Below are 19,973 nucleotides of genomic sequence, written 5' to 3'. Positions count from 1 at the left end.
GCCGCCTGGATTAGCAACTGGGCGCTTCAAGACTGCGCAGGCGTGATCCGTTCCCTACAGGTTTTCAAACGTGTCTCTTCCCGCCGGTTTTTTGTTGTTTTGTGTTTTTTGTACTAGAAGCTGCGGAATGTTTCACGTGGTAAATTCTTTATGGTCCTCCCTATACTCCATAACGTCTTCCTGTGAAATTATCTAGCCCGATACTTATGGAGTCATCTGGATCTTTTTTGTTAAATATTCATATATTGGGCGCAGCTGCTGTGTCCACGGGAATTTTGCCCTCTGGAGTTGGGCAAGAGAGAGTGGTATCATCTCATAATTATAAATGAGAGGGGGCTGGAGAGATGGCTCAGAGGTTAAGAGCATTGCCTGCTCTTCCAAAGGTCCTGAGTTCAATTCCCAGCAACCACATGGTGCCTCACAACCATCTGTAACGGGGTCTGGTGCCCTCTTCTGGCTATCAGGCAAACACACAGACAGAATATTGTATACATAATAAATAAATATTAAAAAAAAAAATTATAAATGAGAGGCTTCCCCCGTTGCACCTTTTTAAATATTGCTTGTTTTTATTGCCTCATACTAAGTATATTCATACATGAATGTGGTAAACATCTATACTTAGTGTAACGGTCTTGTGTGTACTAAAAACATTTTTGTAGAAACTTTTTGTCTTAGGATTTATATGTATGAAGCAGGGCGTAGTGGCACACACCTTTAATCCAAGGACTCATGAGGCAGAGACAGGAGAATCTCTGTGAGTTTGAGGCCAGCTTGGTCTGCAGAGCAAGTTCCAGGACAGCCAGGGCTACAAAAACAAAAAATAAACAAAAAAAACCTGTCTCAAAAAAACAAAACCAACCAAAGGAAAGATTTTTATATTTGAATGATTTAGCTGTATCCACAGAAGGAGGAAGAAGGAAGCAGATAATACCTTGAATCACCACGTGGATGGTGGAAATTGAACCCAGAGCAACCATCTCCCCAGCCCCTAAAACAAGATTCTTAGCACTTCTTATCAGAAATTACAAATAAATTACATCAAAAGTTTTTTATTGTTGTTTAGCTTTAAAGTTTTCCGAGATTTATTGGTTTTGATTTGAGACATGGTCTCTGCCATTCAGGAGAGTGCCAAATTCACATCTATCCTCCTGCCTCAGCATCCTGCATCCTGGGATTATACACTTGCTCCACTATGTACAGCTATCTGGAGCTTTTTAAAAGTTGTTTCATTATTGAGGGTCTGGAAAGATGACTCAGTAGAGTCCTAGCCTTGTGGAAGACCCGAGTACACATGGCTCACACTCACCTCAAAGTCCAGTTCTAGGGAGTTTGATGCCTTCTTCTGCCCCCTAAGGGCTCCTGTTGATATTTGATACACATATATACACTGAGACACATACGCATAAAAGAAATATTAAAAACGATAAAATTTTTCAATATTGAAATCTATTGCATACTGAAAGATCCTATAGACCCCCTCCTCAGAACCCGCAGCTAGCAGGCTCCCCAGGAGAACGTCCTGTTTGCTTGAAAGATTCTCAGGATCAGCAGCTAGCCTGCTCTCGTGAGAGGAAAACAGGATATCTATAAGATAGGACATCTACAAAGCAGGATGACTTCAAAGTAGGATACCTATAAGATAAGAGCAGGATGTCTGCTGCCAGACATCCATGCTGGGAGAGGAAAACCATTCATGCCCCCCCGCCTCATTCTGATAACCACGCTTCTGCTTCTGTAAATTGCTTTTTGCTGCCCTCTTTCCTATAAAAAGTCCTCCTCCCAGTCTGCAGGCGCGCAAGTCCTCCGAAAGACTTTGCCGCCCGCAGGTACCTGTGTCTACTTAATAAACCTCTTGCAGTTTGCATCCGACTCGTGGTCTCGGCCTGGTCTGTGGGTCCGGGGTCTCCACCTGAGGGAAGGTCCCTACCGGGGGTCTTTCATTTGGTGCATTGGCCGGGAATCGAGGCCCCCACCCAGGGACCACCGACCCACCATCGGGAGGTAAGCTGGCCAGCACCGATTTGTTAGTCTGTGTCTGCGTCGTTTATGTGCTTAACTCTGTACACTCAGATCTGGGTGCTCTGTATCTGGCGGGCCCAAGAAGGAGCTGACGAGCTCGAACTTCCACCCCGCAGCCCTGGAAGACGTTCCAAGGGTGTCTGGAGCCCGGAATTAGGTGGCAGCTTTTCCGGAGCTCAATCTGTATCAGACCCAAAGTCTTGCTTTGCTGACTTGGGTCTGAATCTGGAGCCCGAAATTAGATGGCAGCTTTTTCGGCGCTCGTCTGGCGGGCCACATTCCAAAGGTGGCTGGAGCCTGATTTTTTTCAGTCTCCGTCTGAATTTTTGCTTTGGGTTTTGCGCCAAAGCCGTGCTGCGCGTCCATATTGTTTGTGTCTAATTGTTGAATTTTTGTGTTTAAATATGTTCTTTGTTTTTGTATATCTGTTTGTGCTCGAGCCTAAATCTGGTACCATGGGACAATCGTTAACAACCCCTCTTCACTTAAGAAGGGGGGAAAATTGGGGTTTTAACTGTTTCTCAGAGACTGGAACTGATGGTATTTAATAACAACAATGTCTGTCATTGTACTCTTACTGGAATTGACCTGATGATATTTGTAACTGCTTATAGAAGTTGGAAAAGTTTGACACACCCTGTAAAATGTTGAGCCTCCTCCATATGCAGGATCAGATAGCCCAGAGGGACCTGAAGCGGCGATGGCCGAGGGGCCCCCACAAGAATCCCCGGCCCTCTCACCTATGGCTGGCCAACAGAGGGACAGACACGAGCCGCCGCCTGATTCCACCTCCCACGCCCTTCCCCTCCGAGAGGGTCCGAATGGGCAGCAACAGTACTGGCCATTCTCAGCTTCTGATCACTGTAACTGGAAACAGCATAACCCTTCCTTTTCCAAAAACCCAGTGGCACTGACTAATCTAATCGAGTCTATTTTAGTCACCCACCAGCCCACCTGGAATGATTGCCAGCAATTCTTGCAAGCCCTGCTGACCTCAGAGGAAAAGCAAAGAGTCTTTTTGGAGGCTCGGAGAAACGTTCCAGGCGACAACGGTCGCCCAACCCTTTTGCCTAACGAAATTGACGAGGCCTTCCCTCTGACGCGACCTGATTGGGACTTCACCACAGCTGCAGGTAAGGGACACCTACGCCTCTATCGCCAGCTGCTTATAGCGGGTCTCCGAGGGGCAGCACGCCGCCCCACTAATGTGGCTCAGGTAAAGCAAGTGATACAAGGGAATGAGAAAACTCCCTCTGCCTTTTTAGAGAGGTTTAAGGAAGCATACAGAATGTATACTCCCTATGACCCGGGGAACCGGGGCAGGCCACTAGTGTTTCAATATCCTTTATTTGGCAGTCCAGTCCGGATATCAGAAGTAAATTACAGAGGCTGGAAGGTCTGCAGGGATATACAATACAGGATCTGCTGAAGAGGCAAAGAAAGAGAGAAGGAAAGGAGAATTTACAAGTATATTCAGAGGAGCAACCAATAAATGAGGAAAGAGACATGAAATAGAATAAAGAATTAAGTAGGCTGCTGGCCACTGTAGTTCAAGGACAAGAAAGAGAGGGAGGTAGGCTGGGAGAAAGGAAGGGGGCCAAAATGGACAGGGACCAATGTGCTTATTGCAAAAAAAAGAGGCTCTTGGACCAGGGCATCCTCATCCCCTGCCGGTCACCATGGAATACACCCCCTTTTACCAGTAAAGAAACCAGGGACTGGGGACTACCGGCCAGTGCAGGATTTGAGGGAGGTCAACAAAAGGGTGAAGGACATGCACCCCATGGTCCCCAACCCCTATAACTTATTGAGCACTCTGCCACCATCCCACGTTTGGTATACCATATTAGACTTAAAGGATGCCTTCTTCTGCTTGCGGCTGCATCCGGAGAGCCAGCCCCTTTTTGCCTTTGAATGGAAGGACCCAGATCTTGGTCTTTCGGGTCAATTGACCTGGACTAGGCTCCCCCAGGGATTCAAGAACAGCCCGACCCTCTTTGATGAGGCTCTGCACCGGGACCTGGCGACTTTCGGGTCCAGTACCCCACCCTGACATTGCTCCAATACGTTGATGACCTCCTTCTGGCGGCCGCTTCAGAGAAAGAATGTCAGGAGGGCACAAAGTCCCTCCTACAGACATTGGGACAATTAGGATATCAGGCATCAGCCAGGAAGGCTCAGATGTGCCAGAAGCAAGTCATTTACCTAGGTTATCAATTAAAAGATGGACAGAGATGGCTGACCGAGGTGCGCAAACAAACTATCACTAACATCCCTGCCCCCCGGAACCCCCGCCAGCTGCGAGAGTTTCTGGGAACAGCGGGATTCTGCCGCCTCTGGATCCCAGGGTTTGCCGAGATGGCTGCACCCTTGTATCCTCTAACTAAACCAGGGACAATGTTTGATTGGGGAGAGGAACAGCAGAGGGCTTTCAAAAACATTAAGAAAGCCTTACCAGCCTCCCCTGCTTTAGGCCTCCCTGACATTACCAAACCCTTTGACTTGTTCGTGGATGAGAGACAGGGTTACGTCAAAGGGGTCCTAACTCAAAAACTGGGCCCTTGGAGGCGTCCTGTAGCCTATCTCTCAAAGAAACTCAACCCAGTTTCTTCAGGGTGGCCGCCCTGTCTGCGAATGGTAGCAGCTATTGCAGTCCTCACTAAGGACGCGGGTAAACTAACCCTGGGCCAGCCACTGACTATCCTGGCACCCCATGCGGTGGAAGCCTTGGTCAAGCAGCCTCCAGACCGCTGGCTCTCCAATGCCAGCATGACTTACTACCAAGCCCTGCTCCTGAATGCGGACCGGGTGCAATTCGGACCTGTGGTCGCTCTTAATCCCGCGACCTTGCTCCCCCTGCCTGAGGACCCGGAACACCACGACTGCCTCCAGATCCTCGCAGAAACACACGGGACCAGACCGGACCTGACGAATCAACCCCTCCGAGATGCTGACTATACTTGGTATACGGATGGCAGCAGTTTCCTGGCAAATGGGAAACGAAAGGCGGGGGCAGCAATGACAACAGAGACTGAGGTAGTTTGGGCAGAAGCCTTACCAGCAGGCACCTCCGCCCAGAGGGCTGAACTCATCGCTCTGACCTAGGCACTCCGGATGGCAGAAGGTAAGAGACTGAATGTTTATACGGATAGCCGATATGCATTCGCCACGGCTCACATACATGGGGGAAATTTATTGAAGACGAGGGCTGCTGACCTCAGAAGGAAAGGAAATTAAAAACAAACTTGGGATACTGGCACTCCTGAAAGCCTTATTTTTGCCCCCAAAATTAAGTATTATGCACTGCCCTGGGCATCAAAAAGGCCATAGCCCTGAGGAAAAGGGAAATAGGCTGGCAGATAACGCTGCTCGAGAGATTGCTATAAAATCAACCAAGACCTCCCAAGCTCTCCCCTTGACGAACCCGGAAGAGGCCCAAGCCTCCAGTTCGCTACCCTATAGTAAAGAGGACATTGATCTCCTAAAGAAAATGGGGGCCACATATGACCCCGAAAAGCAACATTGGGTTTTCAAGGAAAAGATTGGTATGCCAACAAAACATACTTATAAAATAATAGACTACTTGCATAAATTGACTCATTTGGGGCCAAAGAAGATGAAAACCTTGTCGGACAGACAGGAGTCAGGCCAATACCTCCTGAACAGGGACAGAGCCCTGCAAAAAGTGACTGATGAATGCCAAGCCTGCGCTCAGGTAAATGCAGGCAGAACCAAGCTTGGTCCAGGAGTTCAGGCACGGAGACATCGTCCCGGAGTACATTGGGAGATCGACTTTACGGAGGTTAAGCCAGGTCTCTAGGGGTACAGATACCTCTTGGTGTTCATAGACACTTTTTCAGGATGGATAGAAGCCTTTCCCACCAAAAACGAAACCTCAAAGGTGGTGACCAAAAAGCTCTTGGAAGAAATATTTCCCAGGTACGGAATGCCTCAAGTCTTGGCACCGATAATGGGCCCGCCTTCATCTCCCAGGTAAGTCAGTAGGTGGCCAAACTCCTAGGGGTCGAATGGAAATTACATTGTGCGTATAGACCCCAAAGTTCAGGACAGGTAGAACGCATGAATAGAACAATTAAGGAGACCTTATCCAAATTAACGCTTGCAACTGGCACTAGAGACTGGGTGCTCCTCTTACCACTGGCCCTGTACAGGGCCCGCAACACCCTGGGGCCTCATGGACTGACTCCTTTTGAAATCCTATATGGGGCTCCTCCCCATTTATAAATTTCTTTAATTCAAACATTGCTGATTTTGCTAACAGTCCTTCTCTGGAGGCTCATTTACAGGTGTCTACAGATTGTGCAGAGAGAGGTTTGGAAGCCACTCGCCGCTGCTTACCGAGACCAACTGAACCAGCTGGTGGAACCGCATCCCTTCCAGATAGGAGATACTGTTTGGGTCCGCAGACACCAGACCTAAAACTTGGAACCTCGGTGGAAAGGCCCTTACACTGTCCTTCTGACCCCCAATGGCACTAAAGGTTGACGGCATCGCAGCCTGGATCCACGCCTCACACGTTAAGGCCGCCCATACAGCTGACAAAATGGAGCCCGCCGCAACCCCAGCATGGAGAGCCCAACGCACTCAAAACCCCTTAAAGATAAGGCTTACCCGTGGGGCCCTTGGATCATTATATGGGCCCTACTAAGACTGGGGATGGCGACATTCCCGGGATATGACTGCCATCACCAGAGGGGGTGGAGGGGGACGACATGGGACCAGGAACAAAGACTTCTATGTTTGTCCAGGACAAAATACACACAAGGGATGTGGAGGGCCGGGGGACGATTACTGTGCCCAATGGGGTTGCGAAACGATGGGGGAGGCTTACTGGAAACCCTCCTCCATCTGGGATCTAATCATGCTCAGACGAGGAACCATGCCTGGGTACTCAGGAAGGGGACCCTGGACTTGCGGGGGGGGGGGGGGGGAAAGCTTGTGGCCCCTGCTATAAGATCACTACCGCTACCAATGTCTAGTGCGCCACCCCAGGAGGTAGATGCAACCCCTTAGTCCTAGATTATGGAGACCAGCCAATTTAGACAACTTCAGGCAGCCATGCATACTGATATCAAGGCGCTGGAAGAATCGGTTAGCGCACTTGAAGAGTCATTAACCTCCCTCTCAGAGGTAGCCCTACAAAACAGGAGAGGGCTAGACATGTTGTTTTTACAAGAGGGAGGGTTATGCGCAGCACTCAAAGAGGAATGTTGTTTCTATGCGAACCACACTATGACAAAGCTTTGAGAGAGGTAAAGACAGACACAAAAGCTGCTCGAATCACAACAGGGATGGTTCGAAGGACGGTTTAATAAGTCTCCCTGGTTTACGACTCTATTGTCTCCTCTGATGGGTCCCTTGATTGATTATCCTCCTTCTGATACTCCTGTTTGGGCCCTGCATCTTAAACTGCTTGGTCCGGTTAATGAAAGACAGGCTGTCAGTTATTCAGGCCCTAGTACTGACCCATCAGTATCATATGTTACAACAAGAAGAAACCGAGGTTCCATAACTGCTTAGAGTAAAAGATTTAACTCTATGATAAAAGAAAATGGGGGAATGAAAGATCCTATAGACCCCCTCCTCAGAACCCGCAGCTAGCAGGCTCCCCAGGAGAACGTCCTGTTTGCTTGAAAGATTCTCAGGATCAGCAGCTAGCCTGCTCTCGTGAGAGGAAAACAGGATATCTATAAGATAGGACATCTACAAAGCAGGATGACTTCAAAGTAGGATACCTATAAGATAAGAGCAGGATGTCTGCTGCCAGACATCCATGCTGGGAGAGGAAAACCATTCATGCCCCCCCCGCCTCATTCTGATAACCACGCTTCTGCTTCTGTAAATTGCTTTTTGCTGCCCTCTTTCCTATAAAAAGTCCTCCTCCCAGTCTGCAGGCGCGCAAGTCCTCCGAAAGACTTTGCCGCCCGCAGGTACCTGTGTCTACTTAATAAACCTCTTGCAGTTTGCATCCGACTCGTGGTCTCGGCCTGGTCTGTGGGTCCGGGGTCTCCACCTGAGGGAAGGTCCCTACCGGGGGTCTTTCATTTGGTGCATTGGCCGGGAATCGAGGCCCCCACCCAGGGACCACCGACCCACCATCGGGAGGTAAGCTGGCCAGCACCGATTTGTTAGTCTGTGTCTGCGTCGTTTATGTGCTTAACTCTGTACACTCAGATCTGGGTGCTCTGTATCTGGCGGGCCCAAGAAGGAGCTGACGAGCTCGAACTTCCACCCCGCAGCCCTGGAAGACGTTCCAAGGGTGTCTGGAGCCCGGAATTAGGTGGCAGCTTTTCCGGAGCTCAATCTGTATCAGACCCAAAGTCTTGCTTTGCTGACTTGGGTCTGAATCTGGAGCCCGAAATTAGATGGCAGCTTTTTCGGCGCTCGTCTGGCGGGCCACATTCCAAAGGTGGCTGGAGCCTGATTTTTTTCAGTCTCCGTCTGAATTTTTGCTTTGGGTTTTGCGCCAAAGCCGTGCTGCGCGTCCATATTGTTTGTGTCTAATTGTTGAATTTTTGTGTTTAAATATGTTCTTTGTTTTTGTATATCTGTTTGTGCTCGAGCCTAAATCTGGTACCATGGGACAATCGTTAACAACCCCTCTTCACTTAAGAAGGGGGGAAAATTGGGGTTTTAACTGTTTCTCAGAGACTGGAACTGATGGTATTTAATAACAACAATGTCTGTCATTGTACTCTTACTGGAATTGACCTGATGATATTTGTAACTGCTTATAGAAGTTGGAAAAGTTTGACACACCCTGTAAAATGTTGAGCCTCCTCCATATGCAGGATCAGATAGCCCAGAGGGACCTGAAGCGGCGATGGCCGAGGGGCCCCCACAAGAATCCCCGGCCCTCTCACCTATGGCTGGCCAACAGAGGGACAGACACGAGCCGCCGCCTGATTCCACCTCCCACGCCCTTCCCCTCCGAGAGGGTCCGAATGGGCAGCAACAGTACTGGCCATTCTCAGCTTCTGATCACTGTAACTGGAAACAGCATAACCCTTCCTTTTCCAAAAACCCAGTGGCACTGACTAATCTAATCGAGTCTATTTTAGTCACCCACCAGCCCACCTGGAATGATTGCCAGCAATTCTTGCAAGCCCTGCTGACCTCAGAGGAAAAGCAAAGAGTCTTTTTGGAGGCTCGGAGAAACGTTCCAGGCGACAACGGTCGCCCAACCCTTTTGCCTAACGAAATTGACGAGGCCTTCCCTCTGACGCGACCTGATTGGGACTTCACCACAGCTGCAGGTAAGGGACACCTACGCCTCTATCGCCAGCTGCTTATAGCGGGTCTCCGAGGGGCAGCACGCCGCCCCACTAATGTGGCTCAGGTAAAGCAAGTGATACAAGGGAATGAGAAAACTCCCTCTGCCTTTTTAGAGAGGTTTAAGGAAGCATACAGAATGTATACTCCCTATGACCCGGGGAACCGGGGCAGGCCACTAGTGTTTCAATATCCTTTATTTGGCAGTCCAGTCCGGATATCAGAAGTAAATTACAGAGGCTGGAAGGTCTGCAGGGATATACAATACAGGATCTGCTGAAGAGGCAAAGAAAGAGAGAAGGAAAGGAGAATTTACAAGTATATTCAGAGGAGCAACCAATAAATGAGGAAAGAGACATGAAATAGAATAAAGAATTAAGTAGGCTGCTGGCCACTGTAGTTCAAGGACAAGAAAGAGAGGGAGGTAGGCTGGGAGAAAGGAAGGGGGCCAAAATGGACAGGGACCAATGTGCTTATTGCAAAAAAAAGAGGCTCTTGGACCAGGGCATCCTCATCCCCTGCCGGTCACCATGGAATACACCCCCTTTTACCAGTAAAGAAACCAGGGACTGGGGACTACCGGCCAGTGCAGGATTTGAGGGAGGTCAACAAAAGGGTGAAGGACATGCACCCCATGGTCCCCAACCCCTATAACTTATTGAGCACTCTGCCACCATCCCACGTTTGGTATACCATATTAGACTTAAAGGATGCCTTCTTCTGCTTGCGGCTGCATCCGGAGAGCCAGCCCCTTTTTGCCTTTGAATGGAAGGACCCAGATCTTGGTCTTTCGGGTCAATTGACCTGGACTAGGCTCCCCCAGGGATTCAAGAACAGCCCGACCCTCTTTGATGAGGCTCTGCACCGGGACCTGGCGACTTTCGGGTCCAGTACCCCACCCTGACATTGCTCCAATACGTTGATGACCTCCTTCTGGCGGCCGCTTCAGAGAAAGAATGTCAGGAGGGCACAAAGTCCCTCCTACAGACATTGGGACAATTAGGATATCAGGCATCAGCCAGGAAGGCTCAGATGTGCCAGAAGCAAGTCATTTACCTAGGTTATCAATTAAAAGATGGACAGAGATGGCTGACCGAGGTGCGCAAACAAACTATCACTAACATCCCTGCCCCCCGGAACCCCCGCCAGCTGCGAGAGTTTCTGGGAACAGCGGGATTCTGCCGCCTCTGGATCCCAGGGTTTGCCGAGATGGCTGCACCCTTGTATCCTCTAACTAAACCAGGGACAATGTTTGATTGGGGAGAGGAACAGCAGAGGGCTTTCAAAAACATTAAGAAAGCCTTACCAGCCTCCCCTGCTTTAGGCCTCCCTGACATTACCAAACCCTTTGACTTGTTCGTGGATGAGAGACAGGGTTACGTCAAAGGGGTCCTAACTCAAAAACTGGGCCCTTGGAGGCGTCCTGTAGCCTATCTCTCAAAGAAACTCAACCCAGTTTCTTCAGGGTGGCCGCCCTGTCTGCGAATGGTAGCAGCTATTGCAGTCCTCACTAAGGACGCGGGTAAACTAACCCTGGGCCAGCCACTGACTATCCTGGCACCCCATGCGGTGGAAGCCTTGGTCAAGCAGCCTCCAGACCGCTGGCTCTCCAATGCCAGCATGACTTACTACCAAGCCCTGCTCCTGAATGCGGACCGGGTGCAATTCGGACCTGTGGTCGCTCTTAATCCCGCGACCTTGCTCCCCCTGCCTGAGGACCCGGAACACCACGACTGCCTCCAGATCCTCGCAGAAACACACGGGACCAGACCGGACCTGACGAATCAACCCCTCCGAGATGCTGACTATACTTGGTATACGGATGGCAGCAGTTTCCTGGCAAATGGGAAACGAAAGGCGGGGGCAGCAATGACAACAGAGACTGAGGTAGTTTGGGCAGAAGCCTTACCAGCAGGCACCTCCGCCCAGAGGGCTGAACTCATCGCTCTGACCTAGGCACTCCGGATGGCAGAAGGTAAGAGACTGAATGTTTATACGGATAGCCGATATGCATTCGCCACGGCTCACATACATGGGGGAAATTTATTGAAGACGAGGGCTGCTGACCTCAGAAGGAAAGGAAATTAAAAACAAACTTGGGATACTGGCACTCCTGAAAGCCTTATTTTTGCCCCCAAAATTAAGTATTATGCACTGCCCTGGGCATCAAAAAGGCCATAGCCCTGAGGAAAAGGGAAATAGGCTGGCAGATAACGCTGCTCGAGAGATTGCTATAAAATCAACCAAGACCTCCCAAGCTCTCCCCTTGACGAACCCGGAAGAGGCCCAAGCCTCCAGTTCGCTACCCTATAGTAAAGAGGACATTGATCTCCTAAAGAAAATGGGGGCCACATATGACCCCGAAAAGCAACATTGGGTTTTCAAGGAAAAGATTGGTATGCCAACAAAACATACTTATAAAATAATAGACTACTTGCATAAATTGACTCATTTGGGGCCAAAGAAGATGAAAACCTTGTCGGACAGACAGGAGTCAGGCCAATACCTCCTGAACAGGGACAGAGCCCTGCAAAAAGTGACTGATGAATGCCAAGCCTGCGCTCAGGTAAATGCAGGCAGAACCAAGCTTGGTCCAGGAGTTCAGGCACGGAGACATCGTCCCGGAGTACATTGGGAGATCGACTTTACGGAGGTTAAGCCAGGTCTCTAGGGGTACAGATACCTCTTGGTGTTCATAGACACTTTTTCAGGATGGATAGAAGCCTTTCCCACCAAAAACGAAACCTCAAAGGTGGTGACCAAAAAGCTCTTGGAAGAAATATTTCCCAGGTACGGAATGCCTCAAGTCTTGGCACCGATAATGGGCCCGCCTTCATCTCCCAGGTAAGTCAGTAGGTGGCCAAACTCCTAGGGGTCGAATGGAAATTACATTGTGCGTATAGACCCCAAAGTTCAGGACAGGTAGAACGCATGAATAGAACAATTAAGGAGACCTTATCCAAATTAACGCTTGCAACTGGCACTAGAGACTGGGTGCTCCTCTTACCACTGGCCCTGTACAGGGCCCGCAACACCCTGGGGCCTCATGGACTGACTCCTTTTGAAATCCTATATGGGGCTCCTCCCCATTTATAAATTTCTTTAATTCAAACATTGCTGATTTTGCTAACAGTCCTTCTCTGGAGGCTCATTTACAGGTGTCTACAGATTGTGCAGAGAGAGGTTTGGAAGCCACTCGCCGCTGCTTACCGAGACCAACTGAACCAGCTGGTGGAACCGCATCCCTTCCAGATAGGAGATACTGTTTGGGTCCGCAGACACCAGACCTAAAACTTGGAACCTCGGTGGAAAGGCCCTTACACTGTCCTTCTGACCCCCAATGGCACTAAAGGTTGACGGCATCGCAGCCTGGATCCACGCCTCACACGTTAAGGCCGCCCATACAGCTGACAAAATGGAGCCCGCCGCAACCCCAGCATGGAGAGCCCAACGCACTCAAAACCCCTTAAAGATAAGGCTTACCCGTGGGGCCCTTGGATCATTATATGGGCCCTACTAAGACTGGGGATGGCGACATTCCCGGGATATGACTGCCATCACCAGAGGGGGTGGAGGGGGACGACATGGGACCAGGAACAAAGACTTCTATGTTTGTCCAGGACAAAATACACACAAGGGATGTGGAGGGCCGGGGGACGATTACTGTGCCCAATGGGGTTGCGAAACGATGGGGGAGGCTTACTGGAAACCCTCCTCCATCTGGGATCTAATCATGCTCAGACGAGGAACCATGCCTGGGTACTCAGGAAGGGGACCCTGGACTTGCGGGGGGGGGGGGGGGGGAAAGCTTGTGGCCCCTGCTATAAGATCACTACCGCTACCAATGTCTAGTGCGCCACCCCAGGAGGTAGATGCAACCCCTTAGTCCTAGATTATGGAGACCAGCCAATTTAGACAACTTCAGGCAGCCATGCATACTGATATCAAGGCGCTGGAAGAATCGGTTAGCGCACTTGAAGAGTCATTAACCTCCCTCTCAGAGGTAGCCCTACAAAACAGGAGAGGGCTAGACATGTTGTTTTTACAAGAGGGAGGGTTATGCGCAGCACTCAAAGAGGAATGTTGTTTCTATGCGAACCACACTATGACAAAGCTTTGAGAGAGGTAAAGACAGACACAAAAGCTGCTCGAATCACAACAGGGATGGTTCGAAGGACGGTTTAATAAGTCTCCCTGGTTTACGACTCTATTGTCTCCTCTGATGGGTCCCTTGATTGATTATCCTCCTTCTGATACTCCTGTTTGGGCCCTGCATCTTAAACTGCTTGGTCCGGTTAATGAAAGACAGGCTGTCAGTTATTCAGGCCCTAGTACTGACCCATCAGTATCATATGTTACAACAAGAAGAAACCGAGGTTCCATAACTGCTTAGAGTAAAAGATTTAACTCTATGATAAAAGAAAATGGGGGAATGAAAGATCCTATAGACCCCCTCCTCAGAACCCGCAGCTAGCAGGCTCCCCAGGAGAACGTCCTGTTTGCTTGAAAGATTCTCAGGATCAGCAGCTAGCCTGCTCTCGTGAGAGGAAAACAGGATATCTATAAGATAGGACATCTACAAAGCAGGATGACTTCAAAGTAGGATACCTATAAGATAAGAGCAGGATGTCTGCTGCCAGACATCCATGCTGGGAGAGGAAAACCATTCATGCCCCCCCCGCCTCATTCTGATAACCACGCTTCTGCTTCTGTAAATTGCTTTTTGCTGCCCTCTTTCCTATAAAAAGTCCTCCTCCCAGTCTGCAGGCGCGCAAGTCCTCCGAAAGACTTTGCCGCCCGCAGGTACCTGTGTCTACTTAATAAACCTCTTGCAGTTTGCATCCGACTCGTGGTCTCGGCCTGGTCTGTGGGTCCGGGGTCTCCACCTGAGGGAAGGTCCCTACCGGGGGTCTTTCACATACTAGAAGATATTCACAATGTATCATTATATGATTCTTTTTTTCAAAAAAAAATGTAATAAATAGAGGTATAGGCCATATATGGGGTGGCATACATCTTTAATCCCAGCACTCAGCACTCAGGAGGCAAAGACAGGCAAATATCCATGAGTTTGAGGCCAGCCTGGTCTACTGTGAGTTCCAAGCCAGAAGGACTACGAAGTGAGACCTTGTCTCAAAAGCAGAATTGTATGTGTGTGTGCAGGACGGGGTTCAATGCAGTGGATTCTCGGGTGGACTCTAGTGGCTTAGGCTGTTTATTCATGTCCTTTTCTCTCTTTTCTGTTGTTCTGAAATAAACATATACTGCTCGATTAATGCATCTCTCATTCTTTAAAAGATCCCTTGTGAGACCTGACCTCAGGTAGCTGCTGATCCCCAAGGCAATGTTGTGTCTATAGAACAATTGGCTAATCCTTCCTGCTCCACGAGGAAAGAGCCTGAGACCCTGGTTGAGAAAGCAGGTGCTCAAGGCGGCCTTGCTGTCCTTGGAGAGCATCTCTGCTAGACGTCTAAACAAGTCACCGTGGTAGCCCTCTCGGTTTTACTTTGAATTCCAAATGTTGCTAACAATCAATGCCCGATGACAAGAAAAAAATGACCTACGGATGAAGTTTCTGAAATCCTGTATTAAATACCTACCGAGGAATACTACGTGGCAAGGTCTGCACTAGGTGTGGAGACCCCAAAATGCAAATTAAATGATCCCAGGAAAATGCAGTAACTATTATTTTCAAAGTAAATGAAGGATGGGAAGGGCATAGTGGGGAAGCTTCTTTAAGGGAAATTACAAATACAAATTAAGTTCTGCTTCTAGAGGGGGCTTGTACAAGTAATGAGCCCTGAAGCTTAATTACTTCTTGAGAAAATGCAAAGAACCAGGAAGTACAGGTTTGGAGCAATGACTCAGCAATGCTGCCTGCTCTTCCAGAGGACCTACATTCCATTCCCAGCACCCACATGACAGCTCACAACTGTCTATAACTCCGGTCACAGGGGATATGGTTACCCCCTTCTTGTTCCATGGGCACTGTACCCACCCACATAAAAATAAATAAGTATCCAGGCTTGGTGGCAGGCAGAGGTCTAATCTCTACAGTTCGTATCCAGCCTGGTTTGTGTGATGAGTTTCAGGCCAGCCAAGGGCTGCAGAGTGAGATCTTGTCTGAAAAAAAAAAAAATGATTAGTTTTAATTTGCACTTCCCTGAAGATGAAGGATATTAAACATTACTTGTTTATTTTGGTTTTATTTTTTCAAAACAGGGTTTCTCTATGTAGCTTTGGCTGTCCTGGAACTTGCTCTGTAGACCAGGTTGGCCTTGAACTCCTGCCTCTGCTTGGGGAGTTCTGGGATTAAAACCAAGCACTACCAACAACAACCACCTGGCCGAACATTTCTTTTAAGTGTTTCTCAGCCATTTGTGTTTCATTTTTAAAGAACTCTGCTTAGTTCTGTATCCCATTTTAAAATTTGTTTTCTTGGTGCCCAGATTTTTTGTTTTTTGGATTTTTTTTTTAGTTATTTTTATATTTTAAATACTAACCCTCTATCAGATGTGCCTGATATAACGGTGTCCTTTATAAATAAATAAAATTTTAAATTAAATATATAAATAAATAAGAAGCACAGATCAACTTCTGGCCTCTACTTACACATACACATGCACACATGCATATGCTCTACACACGTGTACGCACAAAAACATGAAAGGGAGAACACATTGGTCAGACATTTATGACCTTAATGTAATCAATCCCAGGTTTCTTCTGTGTTCTGCCATAAAGACAAGGTCTTAGCCACATGCTGTGTCACTGCTGTGGCTGGGGACAAGGACATGAAGTGTCTACGTCCAAGCCCCTTGGTTCAGGTGCTCCATCTGTCACCGTACCAGCCAGCCAGGAGACCCTGTTAAGTTCCCTAATGCGCTCCACACAGGGTCGGGATGAAAATTCAAAGCAAAGCACCCCCAGCCCAGAGCCTGACATTTTAGCCGCACTCTAAAAGCACAAATCATTTCCTTTCCCATCAAATCCTGTGGCTTGGAGGCAGCAAGGGGCAGAGCTGGAAGCTTGTAGGATTGGCACCTGTTTGCAGCCAGCTGCCTTTGGCACCTGTTTGCAGCCAGCTGCCTTCTCAGCAGCAACCGAGCAGCAGAGGGAGTACTTCCTTCCAGGAATGTTCTGAGTCTAGGGAAGCCATTCTGATATGCACTTGGGTTGAGGAATATTCATTCTAAAATTAAGGTTTTTGGATTTTTTTTTTGGTTCACAAAAATATCAAATGACAAATTTATTAAATGTATAAAGAAACAATTGAAGAAATTGCAGAGCACAACACCTGTCTGTGCTCTATGCGCTACCGTACAGTTCCCGAGCTTCTGGCAAGGGGCTGGAGGTTGAAACACACAAAGACTCACACAGAGACAGAGACATGGACCTCTAGTCACTGATAAAAAGCCCTCTATTCAATAGCACCCTGAAGGCTTATATACCCAACAGTCAGGTGAGCCAACAGGAGAAAACCTTATCTTCTGATTCTCAAGACCAAGGCAACACTTGCTTGTGAAGCAGAGCTGGTAAACAACTTTGACACAGCCTTTAGTAACTCAAATCAGAAGGAAAGTAAAGATCACTAGCAAGGAAGAACAGCTGGAGGCCAGGACTCCAAATGGTCCCAACAGGAAATTTTAAAAAATACCCACAGGGGCTGGCGAGATGGCTCAGCGGTTAAGAGCATTGCCTGCTCTTCCGAAGGTCCTGAGTTCAATTCCCAGCAACCACATGGTGGCTCACAACCATCTGAAATAAGATCTGGTGCCTTCTTCTGGCCTGCAGGCATATATGCAGACAGAATATTGTATACTTAATAAATAAATAAAAAAATACCCACAAACCTAACATTAATATAACAATGATTAACACTGTCTTTAAAAACACAGAGATGGGGGGAGTTAATATTTATTTTACATGTATGGGTGTCTTGCAAGATTGTGTGTCTGCGTGTCACCTGCATGGCTGGTGCTCAGGGCAGACAGAAGAGGATATCAGATCCCCTGGAACTGGAGTTACAATAAGCAGTTGTGAATTGCCGTGCGGATGGTGAGAATCAAACCCAGGTTCTCTGGAAGAGCAGCCAGTTTCATGTCCATAACTGCTAAGCCATCCTTGCAGCCAGAGAAGAGTTTTTAAGGACAGTGAAACTGCATTCTCTATGCTCTGCATGATGCGATTGCCTCCTTTCAGTTCAGGACTTCAGGCTCCGCTCTGCTTCCTGTTGCCTATGAGATGGGACAGCACTTTTCTCACCCTCGCCCACCACCATTTTATGTCATGGAAATTTCTAAAAAAAAAATAGAAATTTCTTCTACAGGCTGAAGAGATGGCTCAGCGGTTAAGAACACTGGGTCTTGCAGAGGACCCAGGTTCAATTCACAGCACCCAAATGGCAGCTCATTGTCATCCAGAACTCCAGTTCTAGGGGACCCAGTGATCTCTTATTGCCTCCTCAGGTGCACATACAAACATGAGGCAAAACACTCACACACATAAAATAAATCTTTTTCTTTGTTTGTTTCTCTGTGTAGCCCTGGCTGTCCTGGAACTTGCTTTATATACCAGGCTGGCCTTGAACTCACAGAGATCTACTTGCCTCTGCCTCCTAAGTGCTGGGATAAAAGGCATGTGCTACTATCTCCTGGTTAAAATAAATCTTTTTTCTTATACTTTTGTAAAAATTTATTTATTTATTAAATGTATACAGTATTCTGTCTGCATAATAGAAGAGGGAACCTGATCAAATTACAGATGGTTGTGAGCCACCATATGGTTACTGGGACTTGAACTCAGAACCTCTGAAAGAGCAGCCAGTGCTCTTAACTTCTGAGCCATCTCTCCAGCCCCTATACTTTTTTTTAAGTCAGTGTTTTAATGCGGTGAAGATTGCCCTTGAACTACTAGCCAAGGTGACTGAACTTCTGATCCTCTTGTTGCTGCCTCCTGAATGCTAAGTTTGACCACATCTGTTCTGTGGTGCTCAACATGGTTGGGGTTTCTATTGCTGTGAAGAGACACCATGACCACGGCAACTCTTCCTTTTCTTTAATTTTTCTCTTTTTTTAAGTATGTCATATTTTTATTGAAAATGTTAGTCTATTATCCTAGCAACCATGTTCATTTACATTGTCAAGTCATATGCTGTGATGAGCCACTCTATACAATACCTCCCACACTACACAGGAATTACGGATTTACAGTGTTAAAGTCAAACATCTGAAGTTTTATAATGCTTTCTTTCAAACATAATGTGGGAATAGCTGACACTCTCCATATCACAGAAGAAGGAAATTAAGCAAAAGAAGAATATGAAAACTCTGCTTACAAAAGCCTTCCAGTGGCCCCAAACACAGGATACATAAACAACTAAGGTTTACTGTGGAAATCTCAAATTCTCATGAGATGACTATACCAGACACCAAGGCCATGCTGATGTTTATTAACCATCAATACAAACATTGTCTTCAGGATACCTGCAATGTTTCCACTTACGAGAACACCTGCAGGAAGAACTGTTGCCTACACCAAGTCAAGTTCGGAAGGAAACAGTGTGGTGGTATAATAAGGGTCCAAGACTACGGCAACTCTTATAAAGGAAAACATTAAATTGGGGCTGGCTTATAGTTCAGAAGTTTAGACCATTACCATCACAGTGGGAAGCATGGTGGCATATTACAGGCAGACATGGTGCTGGAGAGGTAGCTGAGAGTTCTTGTAGCGTGAATTCCAATTGGTCTCAATAAAAACCCTGAGTGAGATATAGGGGTTAATGCTGAAAGACCAGAGAAACAGAGAGTAGCTAGCCACTAGTTCTTACCTCTACTGAATCATCAGACCAAAGCGGCAATCCTGTCCCTACACATCCTCAGGCTGAACGCTGTCTCTATGAAACCTCAGACTGAATTCTAAGTTCTTTTCTCCACCCAACCATATCACTTCCCTTCTCCACCTCCCTAGTGCTAAGATTAAAGGTGTGAGCCGCCACCAGTTGGCTCTGTTTCTCTTCTAGACTGATTCAATTTTGTGTAGCCCAGACAGGCCTTGAACTCACAGAGATCCATGTGCCTCTGTCTCCCAAGTGCTGGAATTAAAAGTGTGTGGCATCACTGCCTGGCCTCTATGGCTAACTAGTGTGGCTAGTTCCACACTCTGATCTTCAGGCAAGCTTTATTTGTTAAAGCACAAACAAATTATCAGCACAAGTTCTACATCTGGGTTGGCAGGTAGCAGGAAGAGAGAGTGACAGTGAGCCTGCCTTGAGTATCTGAAACCTCAAACACCCTCCCCCCCCACCCCGTGATATGCTTCCTCCAACAAGGTCACACCTCCTAACAGTGTCACTCCCTATGGGCCTATGAGGGTCATTTTCATTCAAACCACCACGCTGTATATGTGTGTGTGCACCATGTGTGTGCCTGGTGCCTATGGAGGCCAGAAGACAGTGTTGGGATCCCTGGGAACTTATTTGCAGACAGTTGTGAGCTGCCATATAGGTGCTGGGAAGTGAACTCAGATCCTCTGGAACAGCAGCTTGCCCTCTTAACTGCCAAGTCATCTCTCCAGCCTCAACATCACTTTAAAATGACTCTTATAGCTTCACCTTTCCTCCGCCATCGTGTGCCACCTGCCCGCCTCGGCTTCTCGCC

At 47.9% G+C, this 19,973-nt stretch overlaps 2 pseudogenes; both read left to right on the top strand.

Annotated features, from left to right (window-relative positions):
* Window positions 1–2,464: 2,464 nt before the first annotated feature.
* On the top strand, window positions 2,465–6,946 carry LOC130873501 (uncharacterized; annotated as a pseudogene).
* A 1,666-nt stretch (window positions 6,947–8,612) lies between these two features.
* LOC130873500 (uncharacterized) lies at window positions 8,613–13,090 on the top strand (annotated as a pseudogene).
* The last annotated feature ends 6,883 nt before the right edge of the window (window positions 13,091–19,973 follow it).

This window comes from Chionomys nivalis, chromosome 4 (assembly GCF_950005125.1).
Source record: "Chionomys nivalis chromosome 4, mChiNiv1.1, whole genome shotgun sequence".
In the NCBI taxonomy this organism is placed as follows: Eukaryota; Metazoa; Chordata; class Mammalia; order Rodentia; family Cricetidae; genus Chionomys; species Chionomys nivalis.
The sequence above is the reverse complement of the archived record's forward strand: the minus strand, read 5'-3'. Positions and strand labels throughout refer to the sequence as shown.